The sequence below is a fragment of the Mesoplodon mirus genome (genome assembly GCF_964341445.2).
Source record: "Mesoplodon mirus genome assembly, chromosome: 10".
NCBI classification, from domain to species: domain Eukaryota; kingdom Metazoa; phylum Chordata; class Mammalia; order Artiodactyla; family Ziphiidae; genus Mesoplodon; species Mesoplodon mirus.
Genome location: NC_138986.1, coordinates 107,816,348 through 107,835,909, shown reverse-complemented (window position 1 = coordinate 107,835,909; position 19,562 = coordinate 107,816,348). Strand labels below are relative to the sequence as shown.

Genomic DNA, 19,562 nt, shown 5'->3' with positions numbered 1-19,562 from the left:
GTGGTGAGGACTGTGGTATGTGAGGGATGCGGATGGATGCGTGTATGATGAGGAGTGTGAGTTTGGGAATATCGGTGGTGCATTCCTTGTGGAATGGGGCGGTGGTGCAGGAGGAGAGTACTGTGGATCACGTGCTTGGGGTTCATGTGTGCACTGAGAAGGGCTGTGCCTGGAGGGTGCATGTGTGTGTGAGCTGTGTGGACCTGAGCTGGATGGTGCTGCTCTCTGCCTGGAGGTCTATGATGCAGAACTCTGTCCTTCTCTGGAAGCAAAGGCAAAGAGAAACCCTACATTTTCCTCTGAAGATGCTTAATCTGGTCCCTCTTCCCTCCACCTCAAGTCCAGACCTTTCCGGCCCCTGCTCCTTGACTTCCCCACCATGGTAGTACCAGGATTGACACCCGCCCCCCACCCCTGACTCAGCTGGGATCCACGCCCTCGTAACAGCTCAGCCATCCTGCCCAGGCTCCTCCACAGAGCCCTCATCACCTCTGATGACCCTGGGTTTCCTCTCAGCCTCCCTGGGATCTGTGTGACTCCTGCCTCACAGCCAAGCACCCCCTCACCTGAGGAGCCCCACGCCCTTACCGGCGTAGATGAGCTTGTGCGGAGAAGAAGCACAGGAGAAGTGTTTAGGGGCAGAGGAGACCTCCCCTGCCCCTGGGCTGCAGCCTTGGGCCACCACAGTGGATCCAAGCCGAGGGGGATCCTCTTGTGACTTCGAGATTCCTGAGGGAGGAATGAAAGGCTCAGGGTGGGTTCATCAGTCCTCTGTCCACAAATATTTACTGAGTGTGTGACACGTGTCAGGTGCAGTGAATACACACAGTTGAGAGTGTGGTTCCCAGTGTATACTCCAGGATTTAATTCCAATCAGTACTTACTCTGTCACTGTCTTGTTGGTAATGTCGGCCTCGGTGGTGACTGTGAGTATGTGGGAAGAGTGAGTGATGTGTATCAGTTAAGTCTGTGGTAAGTGTGGGGTTAGCATGGGGAGCACGGTGCAGATGTGTCTTATCTGTGTCTGTGGCCTTTGTGTGCATGGGTTCTGTTCACAAGTCTGCAATTCTGGGACATGTAACTTTTCCTCATTACATGGTGGGGCTTGTATTTATGGTGTGTGTTCATTCATTCATTCACCAAGATTCAGTAAGCAGCTACTCCTGTGTATCTGGCACTCTTCCATTGTTCTAGTCTCTGGTAATGCTGCACATTCTAGTAGTGGAAGACACAGACTAAACAAAAATACATTAAATATATAATACCTGAGCTGCTGGTAAGTATATAAGGGTTGCCAAACTAAGCAAAGAAAAATACAGGGCACCCAGTTAAATTTCAGTTTCAGATAAACCCAGAATAATTTTTTAGTGTAAGTATTCCCATGCGGTATTTGGTCTTACTTACTTTTAGTGTAAGTATGGCCCGTACAATATTTGGGACATACAGATACTGAAAAATTACTTGTTGTTTATCTGGAATTCAAATTGAACTGGATAGCCCATATTTTATCTGGCAACCCTGACATGGGTTACTGAGACTGTGGTTTACTGTGGTTTGTACAAAGCGGGTCTGGCATTACTCAAGAATGTGTTATAAGTGTGGTGTGTATGACACGTGACTGGTTCTTATAGAGGTATTTAGAGATGGCTGAAGTTAGCTGTGTTTGTGCGAGAGTTGAGCAGATACATATATATATAGTGTGTGTGTGTGTGTGTGTGTCCTATATATATAGTGTGTGTGTCTATATACATATCTCATCTCCAGCGTTTGGTGTTGGAGGACAGGATTGTGGTACAGATGGGTTGTATGAGAACGTAGTATAGGAGGGATGCGTGTATATACCTCCGTGTGCTGTGTGTGGTTTACTAAGGAAGTTATATATGGGGTGAGTGATATTTTTGCTGTATCAGAGTGTACATGGGTGTATGAGTTACTGTCTCATAAAACACCCCTAACAAGAATTCTGTATTCACTCTTACGTACACCGAGTGTCACCCACGTCCAGGCAGGGTGACAAGAACTTTACCACGCAGACTTTATATCTGATAAGCACTCTACCCCCATTCATCCTGCTCATCTCTGCACTATGACACACACACACGCACAGACACAGTCACACACACACACACAGAAACATAGAGAAAAATATTCAGAATGGTTAGGGGCAGTCATTGCCTTCCCCAGCCTGTCCCAGCCACTGCCTGAAAATCTGCCTGCTGTCTAGACCTCCATTGCCAGGGCCCACCCTACAGTCTCCAGTGTCCTGGGCCTGGTAGGAGCTACAGGGCTCTAATCTGGGGCAGAGGCCTCTAGCTGGAACTCTGAGGTGAGCACTCCCGCCCAGGGCATGCTACTCACCTACATTTAATGCACGCAGGCACCACGTGGCCCGTGGTTCTCAGAGCTCCCCGCAGGACCATGAGGACCTTTCTCACCCCCGCCCACGTGGTCTCAGTCTCTGGAAAACCCTTCCCTTCCCTTGATCTCCTTTGGGCAATTCTTCCTGTTGAAGGAATAAAACCTCCTTGCTTTCAATATGACATCATCCCTAGACAAACACTCTTCTTTCGAACTGCAATCCACTTGTCAAGATACTTTTCAACATGGCCTTCAACTCATGGGGCTTCTCTTTCCACTTTAGTAAAAGAGGCCAAGCAACTCATGGGTCTCTCTCAGCATCCTTGCATCCTTCACATCCCCCACTTCATGACCCCAGGGAAAGATCCAAGAGCATAAGGGAGAAATCGGGGACTGAGAAAAGCTGCACCTCTAGGTCTGTGCAAGCAGGATGCAGCCTGCTGTGAGATCGACAAAGCTCCAGGCCCGCCAGCCCCAGGAGAGTGTCGCCAGACCAGCGGAGCTGACCTCCCATCTCCCAGGGGCATCTGGCCGTTCTGTGCCGTCTCACACCACAGGGACGCTCCGGATGGATACGGCAGCATCAGTGAGACGAGGTCTCTCACTACCTGCTTCACAGGTGACACGTTCTCAGTCCCCCCCATCCTAGAGAAGGTTTAGTTTGGCAGAAACCCATGTGCCCCAGACAAGTTGCCCCCCACATACCTCCTCCGTTCTCGGCAGTTTCCTGGGACTCTTCATTTTCCAGATGTTTCCTCTTTTGTCGCCGTTTCATGGTACCAACTAGAAGTCTCCCTTAGAAGATGCCTCAAGAGATGTCCAACTCCTCCTCTTCCCTACAGGTTGGCCCTTCTTGGCTCTTGGGCAATCCGTTGAAATGATTCAATACAAACAGCCTAAATGGCTGAAAAACTTGTACCACTTAGTGAACCAGCAGTACTGCCTAGTGCTCACCAGGGCTGTTATGTTTGCAAGGTTGCCAGGCGCACAGTGGAATACTGTGACCTCAGTGATGACATCAGAGCATTCGGTGGACCTAGGTTGAGCACAGTGTCTGCAGTAGCACAGGCCCCATTTTCAAGAACAATTCCTTTTTCCCAGCCGAAGCTTTCCCGTGAAAGGGAAAGGTTCATACCATATCTATTATAAATTGTATCATACCATGTCTATTATAAAATTCACATTTTGATTGGAGATCTTTTAATGTCTTTTCTAGAGAGATTTAATATGAATATTTTAAATGGTCTCCAGTTTCCCTGTGGATTATTGACATTTTAAACTCTGCACTTCAATTTTCCCTCAATACGTGTAATTTTGTCACGGCCATTTCTGTACTTAAAGATGAGGAACTATATAATTGATTTCTTCATTTTTTCCCCATCTCTTTCCAAGGTACTGCATTTGATTGTGTCTTGCGACTGAGTGAAAAATGCTAGTCCTTGAGTCAGGACATTGGGCCCTTTAGCAAATAACTCAACTTATCTGGGCTTCAGCTTCTGTATGTGCGATCAAGAGGCTTGGACTAGCTGACTTTTCAAATGCTGTGTTTCTTTGATTCACTCTCACTTACTGATCTGCTCCTTAAGAAGAGGGTCTGTTCTCATAAAGTAACAACAGTCTTTTCCTAACCTTGGGTTGGGCGGACTTTAACTGTTCGTACTCAGTTTGTTAGTTATATTGCCTTCTACATATGCTTAGCTCTAAATAATTTATATGGTTCTTGTGACAATTTTTAGATCTTTTTTTCTTATTTTCTTTTACAGTTTCTAATTTGTTATCGCCAGTGTAGAGGAGCCTGATTGACTTTTAAAATTTATTGATCTTGTATGTGTGTGCCTTGATGGACCCTTATTAGTTCCTGCTAGTTTATCTGTGGGTTCTTTTGGGTCTCCTAGATAAATGAGCATATTAAATGTAAATAATGTGTTCTTTGGATAAAGTTTATTTTCTTGCAACTATATATATACAAGCAATATGTTGAATTGATTTAAATATTTAAATACTTACATACCTGTTATCACAATCTAACATTCTTTATCTTATTTTCTTTCAATCAATATTATGTTTTCAAGATTTATCCATGTGAATCCATATAGAACTAGGTCTTTGATTTTTGACTGTTTGATATTATTTGATCACATGCATATAGCATCATTTATTTTCCATTCAAGCATTATTGGACAATTGGATTGTTTCCCTCCCTTCTCTAGAACAAACAACATTTCCTAGAATATCCCTGAAGATGTCTGACAGTCGAGAAGGGCCAGGCTGCCCGAAGGATTGCTACTTGCTTTTAGCCACCTTCCAACAGGCCGTCTCCAGCCAGCAATTTGAAGCACCGCTGAAATGAGAACTGCCCCAAATGTGAAGATCTTAGGAGCTTCCTAGAAGGTGGGAGGTTAATGATAGGCATCCTGCTGGGATCCCAGGGGAGTCTGAGCTGGCCTGAAGCTCATCTTCCTCCTCCACCTCTCAAGAGAAATGTGGAGGAAAGAAGACTTCAAAAACTGTGAGCAGGCAGAGGGAGAGATATTGGGGGCCGAAGCTGTAACTGAGGTCTTGGAGTGGGCTGTGAGCACGCAGAGCCTCTAGAGAGCCAGGCTCTGCCTTCTGAGGACTTCTCCCCTAAGGCTGCTCATAATTCACGTGATACCAGCCATATAGAGCCGACTTGGCCCACACTGTCACAGAAAGCCTTATCAGAATCTCTTCTTCTTCATACACTCTTGTGTCTGTTACTTGGTTATTGCCTTTGGTACTCCACTGATGTGAACCACAGTCGCCAGGGGATGGAGGACACTAGTGACCCATCTTGCTCTGTGGCCTCAGTCCACAGCTTGAGGGTAAGGGAAGAGGCCAAATGAAGGTCTAGAAGGAAAGATGGAGTTTGAAGAGAAGACCTGAGTTAAGGGTGTCTTCTCAAGTCCTGATGACTGAAATGTATCTCCAGTACCTGAAGTCCTGCTTGTTCTCAAGGCTGACCGCGGGGCTGGGTGCACTCAGTGAAGGAACCGTATACACTTAGTATTTCCTTGCTTGCTCACACTTGCCCTCCTCTGATACACCCTCTGCAAGACTGATCTTCCCCTGAAACAACTTTCCACCTGCCACTGTCATCTCATGAACATTTGCTTCCCCTTCCTAGTGTCCCCCTAGAATGCCATTGCAGCCAATTCATAATTTGATAATCATGCTGCTTACCATATTCTCAGCAACTTCTGATAAATTTTATTCACTTTATTCCATAGTCTTCACCCATCAATAATCTTCCTTAACTTCCTAGCTGCAGGTTAACCCATTTGGAATCACTTCTTTTTCTTTCTCTTCTTTGGCAAATCCTTTCTATCTTTTAAGGTCTTTTTCTTGTCTCTCTACCATCCTGCCTTCCTGAACTTCTTTTTTTCCGTTTATGTAACCTTTCAATCTCCTTCCCCAATTTCCTCATAAACATTGAGAGTTTATTCCTCACACGTTAGACAGTGGTTTATGAATGGCCAGGCATAAGGGACTCAGAATGAATTGGCAACCCCGAGGTACCTGTCTTGCTGGGGAGCCACAGGTGAAGGGCTGTCTGCTGGACATATGTTTGCATGGAGTCAGGCTGAGTGGCCTCAGGGTGTTTGCTCTGCCCTTGTGTGTGTTTCTCTCTAGTTGGTTTCCTTGTCCAGCCACCTGTGACCTCCCTCCATCCAGCCCAGGGAATCCTTCTCATCACAGGGGTAGGATGTTTGTCTCATTTTCCATCACATCCTTTCCCCAAAGTTTGGTTGTGAGTTGTTCCCATTCCAAAGACCTTTCCTCTTTGAAGAGAAAAGAGAAAATCTTGTCTCTCCTTTTCTCTCACTTCACTTCTGCTCTATTATATTCTCCGTCCAGAATGGCCCACTGACTCACATGGGTGTACATCCAAAGATGGCAAGAACTGCCAGCAATTCTGAGATAATAATACGGATGGATCAGGAAAACTTGAAAACCTTTATCCCGCCACATTAAAAAAAATTGCACTTCCAGTGTATTCAGAGTCTCAGTGTAGAAACACAAATGATAGAGAAATTGAATGACACTCAAGTTTTTCTTTCCTCCTTTCCTGATTTATTCTAGTCCTCCAAGTTAACATGATGAACTCTTTGTTGTGTAAAGTTTCAGACATTTTCTACCCATGCACACTTTTCTTCTTTTCACATAAGAGTGTGAACTAGGTCACTTTCAACATGCTGTGATTCTGTGATTCACTGTCTCCCACCGAGTCATCCAAGGATAAAGTCATCTGTTTCATGGAGAAATATTTCCATAGCTAATAGCCAATGTCTGTGGAGTGCTTACTCTGTGTCGGTTTCTTGTAACTACTTTACAGATCATTTGTACAAAGTACCCGTGGACCAGGTACAGTTATGACCCCCAAGTGACAGATAAGTGCAGATAAGTACAAATAAATACAGAGGCTAAGCGACTTGCCCAAGACACTGGAGCAAATCAAAATCCATGCCTCTGTAATCATTTTGCTCTATGGCCTCTGTCTGGGAGGCTTGATGATTTGGCAACTAAAACCTTAAATATCATGTTCCATTTTTATATCTGTGACACAAGCGTGGGGCTGTGATACGGGGTAACTAACCTGACTACTTTTGAAAACCCTTATGCACCTGGATGAAAGTAAGCCAGGGACTGCAAGCTATAGATTTAAGGTTTCCTACCAACTTTTAAAAATAGCTTCTTGAGTGCAATTTATGTAATGTCAAGTCTAGGATGTAGTCCAAATAGTAACAGAAAAACGGAGATATGTAGAAAAATACTTAAAGTTGACAAGTATTGGGAGTGTAGTATTTTTGTGGCCAGCGTGTAGACCACAGGAAAACTTGCTGTTTCCATCCCAAAGGGAAGAGCCCTACGTTGCAACTGCCAAGGTCCCTGGGGCAGCAAGTGTGCTCACTGCTTAGTAAAGAAGCATCCTTAGTTTGATAGAATCATATGGGAGCCTTACATTTGGTTAGCAGTTCTACATTCTTGATGTAATAATATTTTCAGGGTGTGGGAGGGTATCAAGCTCTGAAAATACCCTTGGAGAGATCTGCTTATTAAGTTTGGCTTTTTCAATCTCCCTACTACTTCTTGACTAAACACCAGGCGGTTTCCTTCACTTTTCAGAACCATGTTGTTTTTCCCTTGTCTAATGAGCTTTGAAATACTTTTGGATGAGCTATTAAGTTTGGGAGAAAAGAAACATCTCTTTAAAATAAGGAAGATAATAACAATGACAAGTAGAAAAAGCTCTAAAACAGAGAATATCCTCCATTCTAGCCAATGACTGGGAGTGGAAGGTGCGTCCTCGCTGTCCACGACGTAGAAATAAAAGCTGAGGAGGCGCTGAGGCGTCTCCTGGATCTCTATGAGCCTCCATCATTTCTGAAGGGTAGGGTTGACAGATAAAATATAGGCTGTTTAGATAAATATGAATGTCAGAAAAACAACAAGTATATTTTTAAGATAAGTATGCCCCAAATAGTTCATAGGATCTACTTATACTAAAAATAATGACTTATTATTCATGTGAAGTTCAAGTTTAACTGGGTATCCTGTACTTTTATTTACTAAATCTGACAGCCCTACTGATGATCCACAATGGAGGCAGTTGAGGAGCGGTACATGCTGGCTCTCGGACAGTCAGAAATGGCTTCAGCAGATCCAGGTACAGTATGAAATTCTTTTTGGATGTAGCTCAGAAGCCATGGCCAGCCCTTGACTGCAAGTACTGCCTCGGGTTTCCCTGAGGTGGGGTAAACCTTCCTCTTAATGGCCTTTTGGTAAGTCTGGAAGACCATATCCAAGGGGAGCCCCAAAGTCAGTTTCATCCTCACAACCATGTTTCCAATTCCTGGAATTGGCTGCATGTGACTCACAAGAGCTGAGGAGGTTTGTGGAAATTGGGAGTGTCATAGCTTGAACCCTTTGTAGGTAAAGTTTTGTTGTTGTGAGAGTTTTAACAGGAGCAATGTGAAAGACTCCAGGTCCCCAGGTAGATAGAAATAATCCTGTTCTACCTGTGTGTATGTGACAAGTCTCTAATAGTTCAGAGAGCAAGTATCTGGTCTTAGAAAGACTGATCCAAGCTTGGATGTTTCTGGCGACAAGGCAAGGTCCTGAGTTTCAAGTTCACCTTTTATGGTTGAGGAGACAATAAGGTGGTCAGAAGGGAAATCATGGAGGAGACCTTGGCTTCATCCATTGTGCAGGCTTGTATATGTGGTTCTATGTAGATTGTGTTTCAAAGGTGGAGCTTGTTTACAACTATGAACATTCTCCGATGTGCTTTTTGGACCTTCATTCCCAGAGCGTGAGCAGTGCCGAGGCTCTAGAAATGCCATGGATATTCTGAGCTGTCAGTGGCATTTCCCACGTACTGTTCCCCTGGTGCCGCTCCTTGAAATGTCCAAAGGGATTATCATCTGTCGTGTGGCGGGTCCTAGCATTGTGAAATGAAGCTGCTGCACCTGGCTCAGAGGATTTCGGATGTGGTGGGAGGAGTAGTAGTACTACGACTATAAATTATATCACAGCATATCTATTCCATCTGGAGAGTGGGGTTGGGGGGTTATGAAGGGGGGCTTTTATTGTACTTTTATACATTGTACCCTTGAAACTAATTCAATTTTTTTAAATTAATGAATTTATTTTGGGCTGCATTGGGTCTTTGTTGCTGCTAGCGGGCGTTCTCTAGTTGCAGTGCGCCGGGGCTCCTCTTGGCTGCGGTGCACGGGCTTCTCATTGCAGTGGCTTCTCTTGTTGTGGAGCATGGGCTCTAGGCACGCAGGCTTCCGTAGTCGTGGCACGTGGGCTCGGTTGATGTGGCACCCAGGCTCTAGAGCGCAGGCTCAGTAGTTGTGGCGCGTGGGCTTAGTTATTCCGTGGCACGTGGGATCTTCCCAGGCCAGGGCTCGAACCCATGTCCCCTGCATTCGCAGGCATATTCTTAACTACCGCTCCAGCAGGGAAGCCCAATAATTCAGTTTTTTATAAAGAGAAGTTTCCTAATATTATTCCAAAATTTTAAAAATATGTAGTTGGATAACACTATGAAAAATTAACTGATATATTCTTTTATTATTTCTCTTTGCTCCCTGGATTTTTTTTCCTCATCCAGTCAGCTAGGCACTGTGAGCTCACTGCATTAGGAAGGTAAAGACTCAGCAGAAATGAGGGAGAAAAAAAGAAAATTCTCAGCTTTGGAATGTTCACAACGGAGGCCACAGTAGAAGAGGTGAGAATTCTGTGAACAAAAAATAAATGTCGTCTCAAATGCAAAAAAGTATTCTCTGCACTGGGAGGCAGGAGAGGGAGGGAGGGAAGGACTGAAGGAGAGAGATCAGTGTGGCCAGGGACATGGAAACTGTGCTTGAGGACGATAGGCCCAGGAAGAGAATCAGAATCTGGAGAAGGTTCAGCCTGCACGTGATCATTGCCTCCAGACAGCACCCTCATCTCAGACGTTGTGAAATTCAAAGAGAGAGTGGGAGTACGTCAGGAGGGCCACGCGCAGAGTCTGTGTGGCAGGGGTTTTGGCCGTTCCCTATTTGTGAGGAGTCCCCAGCAATTTGCAGGCCTCTTCTGGAAAATGCTGGCGGACGTCTCTAGTGCTTATGTGAAAGCTTGTTCACAAACCTTGAAAGATACAGATGTAGCTGACAGATAGATGCATAGATAGAAAAATGTCATTAAATCAAAGCTCCAGGAAAGGTTTGGAAAATGCCCTTTATTGCATAGGATGCTTCTATTATCATATGATGTTAGACTGAGTGCCGGTCCCTTCATCCTCCTTCAGACCACGGCATTCTGTCTGCTACTCTCCCGAGGGTCCTTTCTTCTCCCTGGAAGGGATAAAGCAAATGAGGTAGAACAGGAAGAGACAAGAAGCACTCCAAGCTCTGCTGGTCAGGGTTACCCTCCAGCATTGCCTTAATGCTCAGAGCCACACACACCACAGTGAGCTTGGCTCCAGATCAACTACCACGCCACGAAGGTTCTGGAACATTTCCATATCTCGGGGGACCTCATTTCCACGTGACTCTCTTTCCTATTCCCCTTTGTCACAGAAGGCTAGGTCCAGTGGTCAGGGTGAGATCTCGGCTCAGGCCCAAGGCTCTCAGACCTCAAAGTTCTGGTCCTGCAAGGGCCCCTGTCCTCTCTTGAGACCACTCCTGGCTCTCTCTGCCGAGAAGGAGCTGCTGGCAGTACGTCCTCTAAGAGTTGAGGTCCATCGTGCAGACCCTGAGAAAACTCCTAGGAAAAGGCTCCACCTTCTTGTTTACGTCAACAGAGGTCAATGCCTTTGTTAGTGCTGGGTGTGTCCCATTTGATGCAACTGCAGAGCCATTAGGTCAACCAGCACATGTGTGCGGCCCCTTCCCTTAGACTCCTCTGGGCCCTCGTGACATAGGCTCAGAAGACTGCCAGCCTCAAGCCTTACCTCTTCCAAGGGACGGCCACACCGTCTTCCAGGATCTTCTGTCCCATGAATCTCAGTTGCTGTTTGGAACTCAAAGGAGAGAAAAGACCCTGCCTGCGGGGTCTCTTTGGGCTGGGACCTTCCCCCATGGGCTGCTCTCCCTCATTCTCCTTTTCTTCTTGCTTCTCTTCCTCCTCCTCCTCCTCCTCCTCCTCCTCCTCCTTCTCCTCCTCCTCCTCCTCCTCCTCCTCCTCAGGGGTGCTCTCGGATCCCACATTGCCCATCAGCTGGGCCATGGTGAGATGAAAGACACGGCAGCTGAAGCCCTGCAGGACGCCGAACTTCACGTGCTGCTGGAGGATCTCCAAGGTGGGGAAGACCCGGCAGCAAGCCATGCACCTGAAGCTAGTCTCCATGGTCAGCATCCAGTCTGCTGTCTTGGCGCTGGGTCTCTCCTCAACAGCAGGTGGCCCTGATGGGCTGCCTGGCTCTGCCCTTTCCTCATACTCTTTCTCCTCCCCAGTGGGCTCACTGTCATACAGGAGGCTTTTGGTGGACACATCAGAAGAGGGGTCAGTGGCTACTGCGCACACATCCTCAGGAAGGGTCACTTCTTATATCGTCAGCTGCTTTTCAGGCAACTCCAAGGGTTTCTTTGTCTTCCAGGAGACAGCGACACCCTTGTTCACTTGTACCTGCATGTAGTATATTTTCATGCCCCTTTCCTCTTTGTCTGGGTGCAGATAGTTCTTACAGGGTGAAGAGGGTGAGGAGGAGACACAGTGTGATGGGGAAGCGGTCTCTCCTTCTTCCTGATCTTGGGCTAGGGGTGGTCTAGGCTGGGCAGTGTCTCGATGAAATCTCCGGATTCCTGAAAAAGGAAATGAAAATCATAATAACATGCATGGGCCATGCCGGAAGCTGAGGGAGCAGGTGTGGTAGACGAGAGAGGGACATTGGCACGACATAGCTATGTCGTGAGCTTGGTGTCTGTTGGCCGTAGGACGGAGTGGTGTATCTGGTGTCATCTGTGGGCTTTTAATGTGCGTGGGGGGGATACTGGAGCGGTGTCTATATACAGGGGTGTGGAGTATGGTGGTGAGGGCTGTAGTATGTGAGGGATGCGGCTGGATGCGTGTACGACGAGGAGTGTGAGTTTGGGAATATCGGTGGTGCATTCCTTGTGGAATGGGGCTGTGGTGCAGGAGAGTACTGTGGAGCACGTGCTTGGGGTTGATGTGCACTGAGAAGAGCTGTGCCTTGAGGGCACGTGTATGTGTGAGCTGTGTACACCTGAGCTGGATGGTCCTGCTCTCAGGCTGGAGGTGTATAATGCAGAACTCTGTCCTTCTCTGGAAGCAAAGGCAAAGACAAAGCCTACATTTTCCTCTGAAGATGCTTAATCTGGTCCCTCTTCCCTCCACCTCAAGCCCAGACCTTTCCGGCCCCTGCTCCTTGACTTCCCCACCATGGTAGTAGTAGTATTCACACACACACTCCCAGACTCAGCTGGCATCCATGCCCTCGGAACAGCTCAGGCATCCTGCCCAGGCTCCTCCACAGAGCCCTCATCACCTCTGATGACCCTGGATTTCCTCTCAGCCTCCCTGGGATCTGTGTGCCTCCTGCCTCACAGCCAAGCACCCCCTCACCTGAGGAGCCCCGCGCCCTTACCAGCGTAGCTGAGCTTGCACAGAGTAGAAGTACAGAAGAAGTATTTAGAGGCAGAGGAGACCTCCCCTGCCCCTGGGCTGCAGCCTTGGGCCACCACAGTGGATCCAAGCCGAGGGGGATCCTCTTGTGACTTCGAGATTCCTGAGGGAGGAATGAAAGGCTCAGGGTGGGTTCATCAGTCCTCTGTCCACAGATATTTACTGAGTGTGTGACACGTGTCAGGTGCAGTGGATACACACAGTTGAGAGTGTGGTTCCCAGTGGATCCTCCAGGATTTAATTCCAATCAATACTTATTCTCTCACTGTCTAGTTGGTAATGTAGGCCTTGGTGGTGACTGTGAGTGTGTGGGAAGAGTGAGTGATGTGTATCAGTTAAGTCTGTGGTAAGTGTGGGGTTGGCATGGGGAGCACAGTGCAGACGTGTCTATCTGTGTCTGTGGCCTTTGTGTGCATGGTTTCTGTTCACAAGTCAGGAATTCTGGGACATGTAACTTTTCCTCATTACATGGTGTGGCTTGTATTTATGGTGCATGTTCATTCATTCATTCACCAAGATTCAGTAAGCAGCTACTCCTGTGTATCCGGCAATCTTCCATTGTTGTAGTCTTTGGTAACGCTGCACATTCTAGTAGGGGAAGACACACACTGAACAAAACTACAATAAATAGATAATACATCAGCTGATGGTAAATATATAAGGGTTGCCAGACTTAGCGAACAAGAATACAAGGCACCCAGTTAAATTTCAGTTTCAGATAAACCCAGAATAATTTTTTAGTGTAAGTATTCCCATGCAGTATTTGGCCTGACTTAGTTTTAGTGTAAGTAGGGCCCATACAATATGTGGGACATACGGATACTGAAAAATTACTTGTTGTTTATCTGGAATTCAAATTGAACTGGATAGCCCATATTTTCTCTGACAATCCTGACATGGGTTACTGAGAGTGTGGTTTCCTGTGGTTTGTACAAAGCGGGTCTGGCATTACTCAAGAATGTGTTATAAGGGTGGTGTGTATGACACGTGACTAGTTCTTACAGAGGTATTTAGAGATGGCTGAAGTTAGCTGTGTTTGTGCAAGAGTTGAGGAAATACATGTATATATAGTGTGTGTGTGTGTGTGTGTGTCCTATATATATAGTCTGTGTGTCTATATACATATCTCATCTCCAGCGTTTGGGGTTGGAGGAGAGGATTGTGATACAGGTGGGTTGTATGAGAACGTAGTATAGGAGGGATGCGTGTATATACCTCCATGTGCTGTGTGTGGTTTAATAAGGAAGTTATTTGTGGGGTGTGTGATATTTTTGCTGTATCAGAGTGTACATGGGTGTATGAGTTACTGTCTCCTAAAACACCCCTAACAAGAATTCTGTATACACTCCTAGGTACGCCGAGTGTCAGCCAGCTCCAGGCAGGGTGAGAAGAACTTTACCAAACAGATGTTATATCTGGTAAGCACTCTACCCCCATTCATCTCGCTCTTCTCTGCACTACCACACACACACACGCACACACACACACACACACACTCACTGTCTCACACACACACACACAGGAACATAGAGCAAAATATTCTGAATGGTCAGGGGCAGTCATTGCCTTCCCCAGCCTGTCCCAGCCACTGCCTGGAAATCTGCCTGCTGTCTAGAGCTCCATTCCCAGGGCCCATCCTACAGTCTCCAGGGCCCTGGGCCTGGTAGGAGGTACTGGGCTCTAATCTGGGGCAGAGGCCTCTAGCTGGAGCTCTGGGGTGACCACCCCTCTCCCAGGGCAAGCTACTCGCCTACATTTAATGCACGCAGGCACCACGTGGCCCGTGGCTCTCAGAGCTCCCCGCAGGACACTGAGGACATTTCTCACCCCCGCTCACGCGGTCTCAGTCTCTGGAAAACCCTTCCCTTCCCTTGATCTCCTTTGGGAAATTCTTCCTTTTGAAGGAATAAATCCTCCTTGCTTTCAATATGACACCATCCCTAGACAAACAGTCTTCTTTCAAAGTGCATTCCACTTGTCAAGATATTTTTCAACAGGGCCTTCAACTCATGGGGCTTTTCTTTCCACTTTGGTAAAAGAGGCCAAGCAACTCATGGGTCTCTCTCAGCATCCTTGCATCCTTCACATCCCCCACCTCATGTCCCCAGGGAAAGATCCAAGAGAATAAGAGAGAAATCGGGGACTGAGAAAAGCTGCATCTCTAGGTCTGTGCAAGCAGGATGCAGCCTGCTGTGAGTCCGACAAAGCTCCAGGCCCGGCTGCCCCAGGAGAGAGTCCTCAGACCAGCGGAGCTGACCTCCCATCTCCCAGGGGGCATCTGGCCATTCTGTGCCATCTCACACCACAGGGACCCTCCGGATAGATACGGCAGCATCAGTGAGACAAGGTCTCTCGCTCCCTGCTTCACAGGTGACACGTTCTCAGTCCCCCGCTTCCTAGAGAAGGTTCAGTTTGGCAGAAACCCATGTGCCCCAGACAAGTTGCCCCCCACATACCTCCTCCGTTCTCAGCAGTTTCCTGGGACTCTTCATTTTCCAGATGTTTCCTCTTTTGTCGCCGTTCCATCGTACCAACTAGAAGTCTCCCTTAGAAGATGCCTCAAGAGATGTCCAACTCCTCCTCTTCCCTACAGGTTGGCCCTTCTTGGCTCTTGGGCAATCCGTTGAAATGATTCAATACAAATAAAAATGGTCAAGTCTCCTAAATGGCTGAAAAACTTGTACCACTTAGTGAACCAGCAGTACTGCCTAGTGCTCACCAGGGCTGTTATGTTTGCAAGGTTGCCAGCACAGAGTGGAATTCTGTGACCTCAGTGATGACATCAGAGCATTTGGTGGACCTAGGTTGAGCACAGTGTCTGCAGTAGCACAGGCCCCATTTTCAAGAACAATTCCTTTTTCCCAGCCGAAGCTTTCCCGTGAAATAGAAAGGTTCATACCATATCTATTATAAATTGTATCATACCATGTCTATTATAAAATTCACATTTTGATTGGAGATCTTTTAATGTCTTTTCTAGAGAAATTTAATATGAATATTTTAAATGGTCTCCAGTTTCCCACTGGATTATTGACATTTTAAACTCTGCACTTCAATTTTCCCTCAATACGTGTAATTTTGTCACGGCTATTTCTGTACTTAAAGATGAGGACCTATATAATTGATTTCTTCATTTTTTCCCCATCTCTTTCCAAGGTACTGCATTTGATTGTGTCTTGCGACTGAGTGAAAAATGCTAGTCCTTGAGTCAGGACATTGGGCCCTTTAGCAAATAACTCAACCTATCTGGGCTTCAGCTTCTGTATGTGCGATCAAGAGGCTTGGACTAGCTGACTTTTCAAATGCTGTGTTTCTTTGATTCACTCTCACTTACTGATCTGCTCCGTAAGAAGAGGGTCTGTTCTCATAAAGTAACAACAGTCTTTTCCTAACCTTGGGTTGGGCGGAGTTTATCTGTTCGTACTCAGTTTGTTAGTTATATTGCCTTCTACGTATGCTTAGCTCTAAATAATTTATATGGCTCTTGTGACAATTTTTAGATCTTCTTTTTTTCTTATTTTCTTTTACAGTTTCTAATTTGTTATCGCCGGTGTAGAAGAGCCTGATTGACTTCTAAAATTTATTGATCTTGTATGTGTGTGCCTTGTTGAACCGTCTTATTAGTTCCTGCTAGTTTATCTGTGGGTTCTTTTGGGTCTCCTAGATAAATGAGCATATTAAATGTAAATAATGTGTTCTTTGGATAAAATTTATTTTCTTGCATCTCTATGTATAGAAGCAATATGTTGAATTGATTTAAATATTTAAATATTACATACCTGTTATCACAATCTAACATTCTTTATCTTATTTTCTTTCAATCAATATTATGTTTTCAAGATTTATCCACGTGAATCCATATAGATCTAGGTCTTTGATTTTTGACTGTTTGATATTATTTGATCACATGCATATAGCATCATTTATTTTCCATTCAAGCATTATTGGACAATTGGATTGTTTCCCTCCCTTCTCTAGAACAAACAACATTTCCTAGAATATCCCTGAAGATGTCTGACAGTCGAGAAGGGCCAGGCTGCCCGAAGGACTGCTACTTGCTTTTTGCCACGTTCCAACAGGCCGTCTCCAGCCAGCAATTTGAAGCACAGCTGAAATGAGAACTGCCCCAAATGTGAAGATCTTAGGAGCTTCCTAGAAGGTGGGAGGTTAATGATAGTCATCCTGCTGGGATCCCAGGGGAGTCTGAGCTGGCCTGAAGCTCATCTTCCTCCTCCACCTCTCAAGAGAAATGTGGAGGAAAGAAGACTTCAAAAACTGTGAGCAGGCAGAGGGAGAGATATTGGGGGCCGAAGCTGTAACTGAGGTCTTGGAGTGGGCTGTGAGCACGCAGAGCCTCTAGAGAGCCAGGCTCTGCCTTCTGAGGACTTCTCCCCTAAGGCTGCTCATAATTCACGTGATACCAGCCATATAGAGCCGACATGGCCCACACTGTCACAGAAAGCCTTATCAGAATCTCTTCTTCTTCATACACTCTTGTGTCTGTTACTTGGTTATAGCCTTTGGTGCTCCACTGATGTGAACCAGAGTCACCGGGGGATGGAGGATACTAGTGACCCATCTTGCTCTGTGGCCTCAGTCCACAGCTTGAGGGTAAGGGAAGAGGCCAAATGAAGGTCAAGAAGGAAACATGGAGTTTGAAGAGAAGACCTGAGTTAAGGGTGTCTTCTCAAGTCCTGATGACTGAAATGTAGCTCCAGTACCTGAAGTCCTGCTTGTTCTCAAGGCTGACCGCGGGGCTGGGTGCACTCAGTGAAGGAACCGTATACTCTTAGTACTTCCTTGCTTGCTCACACTTGCCCTCCTCTGATACACCCTCTGCAAGACTGATCTTCCCCTGAAACAACTTTCCACCTGCCACTGTCATCTCATGAACATTTGCTTCCCGTTCCTAGTGTCCCCCTAGAATGCCATTGCAGCCAATTCATAATTTGATAATCATGCTTCTTACCATATTCTCAGCAACTTCTGATAAATTTTATTCACTTTATTCCATAGTCTTCACCCATCAATAATCTTCCTTAACTTCCTAGCTGCAGGTTAACCCATTTGGAATCATTTCTTTTTCTTTCTCTTCTTTGACAAATACTTTGTATCTTTTAAGGTCTTTTTCTTGTCTCTGTACCATCCTGCCTTCCTGAACTTCTTTTTTTTTCCGTTTAAGTAACCTTTCAATCTCCTTCCCCAGTTTCCTCATAATCATTGAGAGTTTATTCCTCACACGTTAGACAGAGGTTTATGAATGCTCAGGCATAACGGACTCAGAATGAGTTGGCACCCCAGAGGTACCTGTCTTGCTGGGGAGCCACAGGTGAAGGGCTGGCTGCTGGACACATGTTTGCATGGAGTCAGGCTGAGTGGCCTCAGGGTGTTTGCCCTGCACTTGTGTGTGTTTCTCCCTAGTTGGTTTCCTTGTCCAGCCACCTGTGACCTCCCTCCATCCAGCCCAGGGAATCCTTCTCATCACAGGGGTAGGATGTTTGTCTCATTTTCCATCACATCCTTTCCCCAAAGTTTGGTTGTGAGTTGTTCCCATTCCAAAGACCTTTCCTCTTTGAAGAGAAAAGAGAAAATCTTTTCTCTCCTTTCCTCTCACTTCACTTCTGCTCTATTATCTCCTCCATCCAGAATGGCTCACTGACTCACATGGGTGTAGATCCGAAGATGGCAAGAACTGCCAGCAATTCTGAGATAATAATACAGATGGATCAGGAAAACTTGAAAACCTTTATCCCGCCCCATTAAAAAAAAAATGCACTTCCAGTGTATTCAGAGTCTCAGTGTAGAAACACAAATGATAGAGAAATTGAATGACACTCAAGTTTTTCTTTCCTCCTTTCCTGATTTATTCTAATCCTCCATGCTAACATGATGAACTATTTGTTAGGTAATGTTTCAGACATTTTCTACCCATGCACACTTTTCTTCTTTTCACATAAGAGTGTGAACTAGGTCACTTTCAACATGCTGTGATTCTGTGATGCACTGTCTCCCACCGTGTCATCCACTGATAAAGTCATCTGTTTCACGGAGAACTATTTCCAATAGCTAATAGCCAATGTCTGTGGAGTGCTTACTCTGTGTCGGTTTCTTGTAACTACCTTACAGATCATTGGTACAACGTACCCATGGACCAGGTACAATTATGACCCCCAAGTGACAGATAAGTGCAGATAAGTACAAATAAATACAGAGGCCAAGTGACTTGCCCAAGACACTGGAGCAAATCAAAATCCATGCCTCTGTAATCATTTTGCTCTATTGCCTCTGTCTGGGAGGCTTGATGATTTGGCAAATAAAACCTTAAATAGCATGTTCCATTTTTATACCTGTGACACAAGCGTGGGGCTGTGATATGGGGTAACTAACCTCACTACTTTTGAAAACCCTTATGCACCTGGATGAAAGTAAGCCAGGGACTGCAAGCTATAGATTTAAGGTTTCCTACCAACTTTTAAAAATAGCTTCTTGAATGCAATTTACGTAGTGTCAAGTCTAGGATGTAGTCCAAATAGTAACAGAAAAATGGAGATATGTAGAAAAATACTTAAAGTTGACAAGTATTGGGAGTGTAGTATTTTGGGGGCCAGTGTGTAGACCACAGGAAAACTTGCTGTTTCCATCCCAAAGGGAAGAGCCCTACCTTGCAACTGCCAAGGTCCCTGGGGCAGCAAGTGTGCTCACTGCTTAGTAAAGAAGCATCCTCAGTTTGATAGAATCATATGGGAGCCTTACATTTGGTTAGCAGTTCTACATTCTTGATGTAATAATATTTTCAGGGTGTGGGAGGGTATCAAGCTCTGAAAATACCCTTGGAGAGATTTGCTTATTAAGTTTGGCTTTTTCAATCTCCCTACTACTTCTTGACTAAACACCAGACGGTTTCCTTCACTTTTCAGAACCATGTTGTTTTTCCCTTGTCTAATGAACTTTGAAATACTTTTCGATGAGCTATTAAGTTTGGGAGAAAAGAAACATCTCTTTAAAATAAGGAAGATAATAACAATGACAAGTAGAAAAAGCTCTAAAACAGA

General features: G+C 45.7%; 1 pseudogene across 1 annotated transcript in view; it reads right to left on the bottom strand.

Moving 5' to 3' along the window:
* LOC309811226 (protein FAM170A-like) overlaps positions 1–19,562 on the bottom strand; it is an 86,967-nt pseudogene that overhangs the window by 46,712 nt on the left and 20,693 nt on the right. The window contains exon 2 of the transcript in view: positions 10,938–11,547. The product of the transcript in view is annotated as a protein FAM170A-like (transcript). The remainder of the gene's footprint in view (positions 1–10,937; positions 11,548–19,562) is intronic.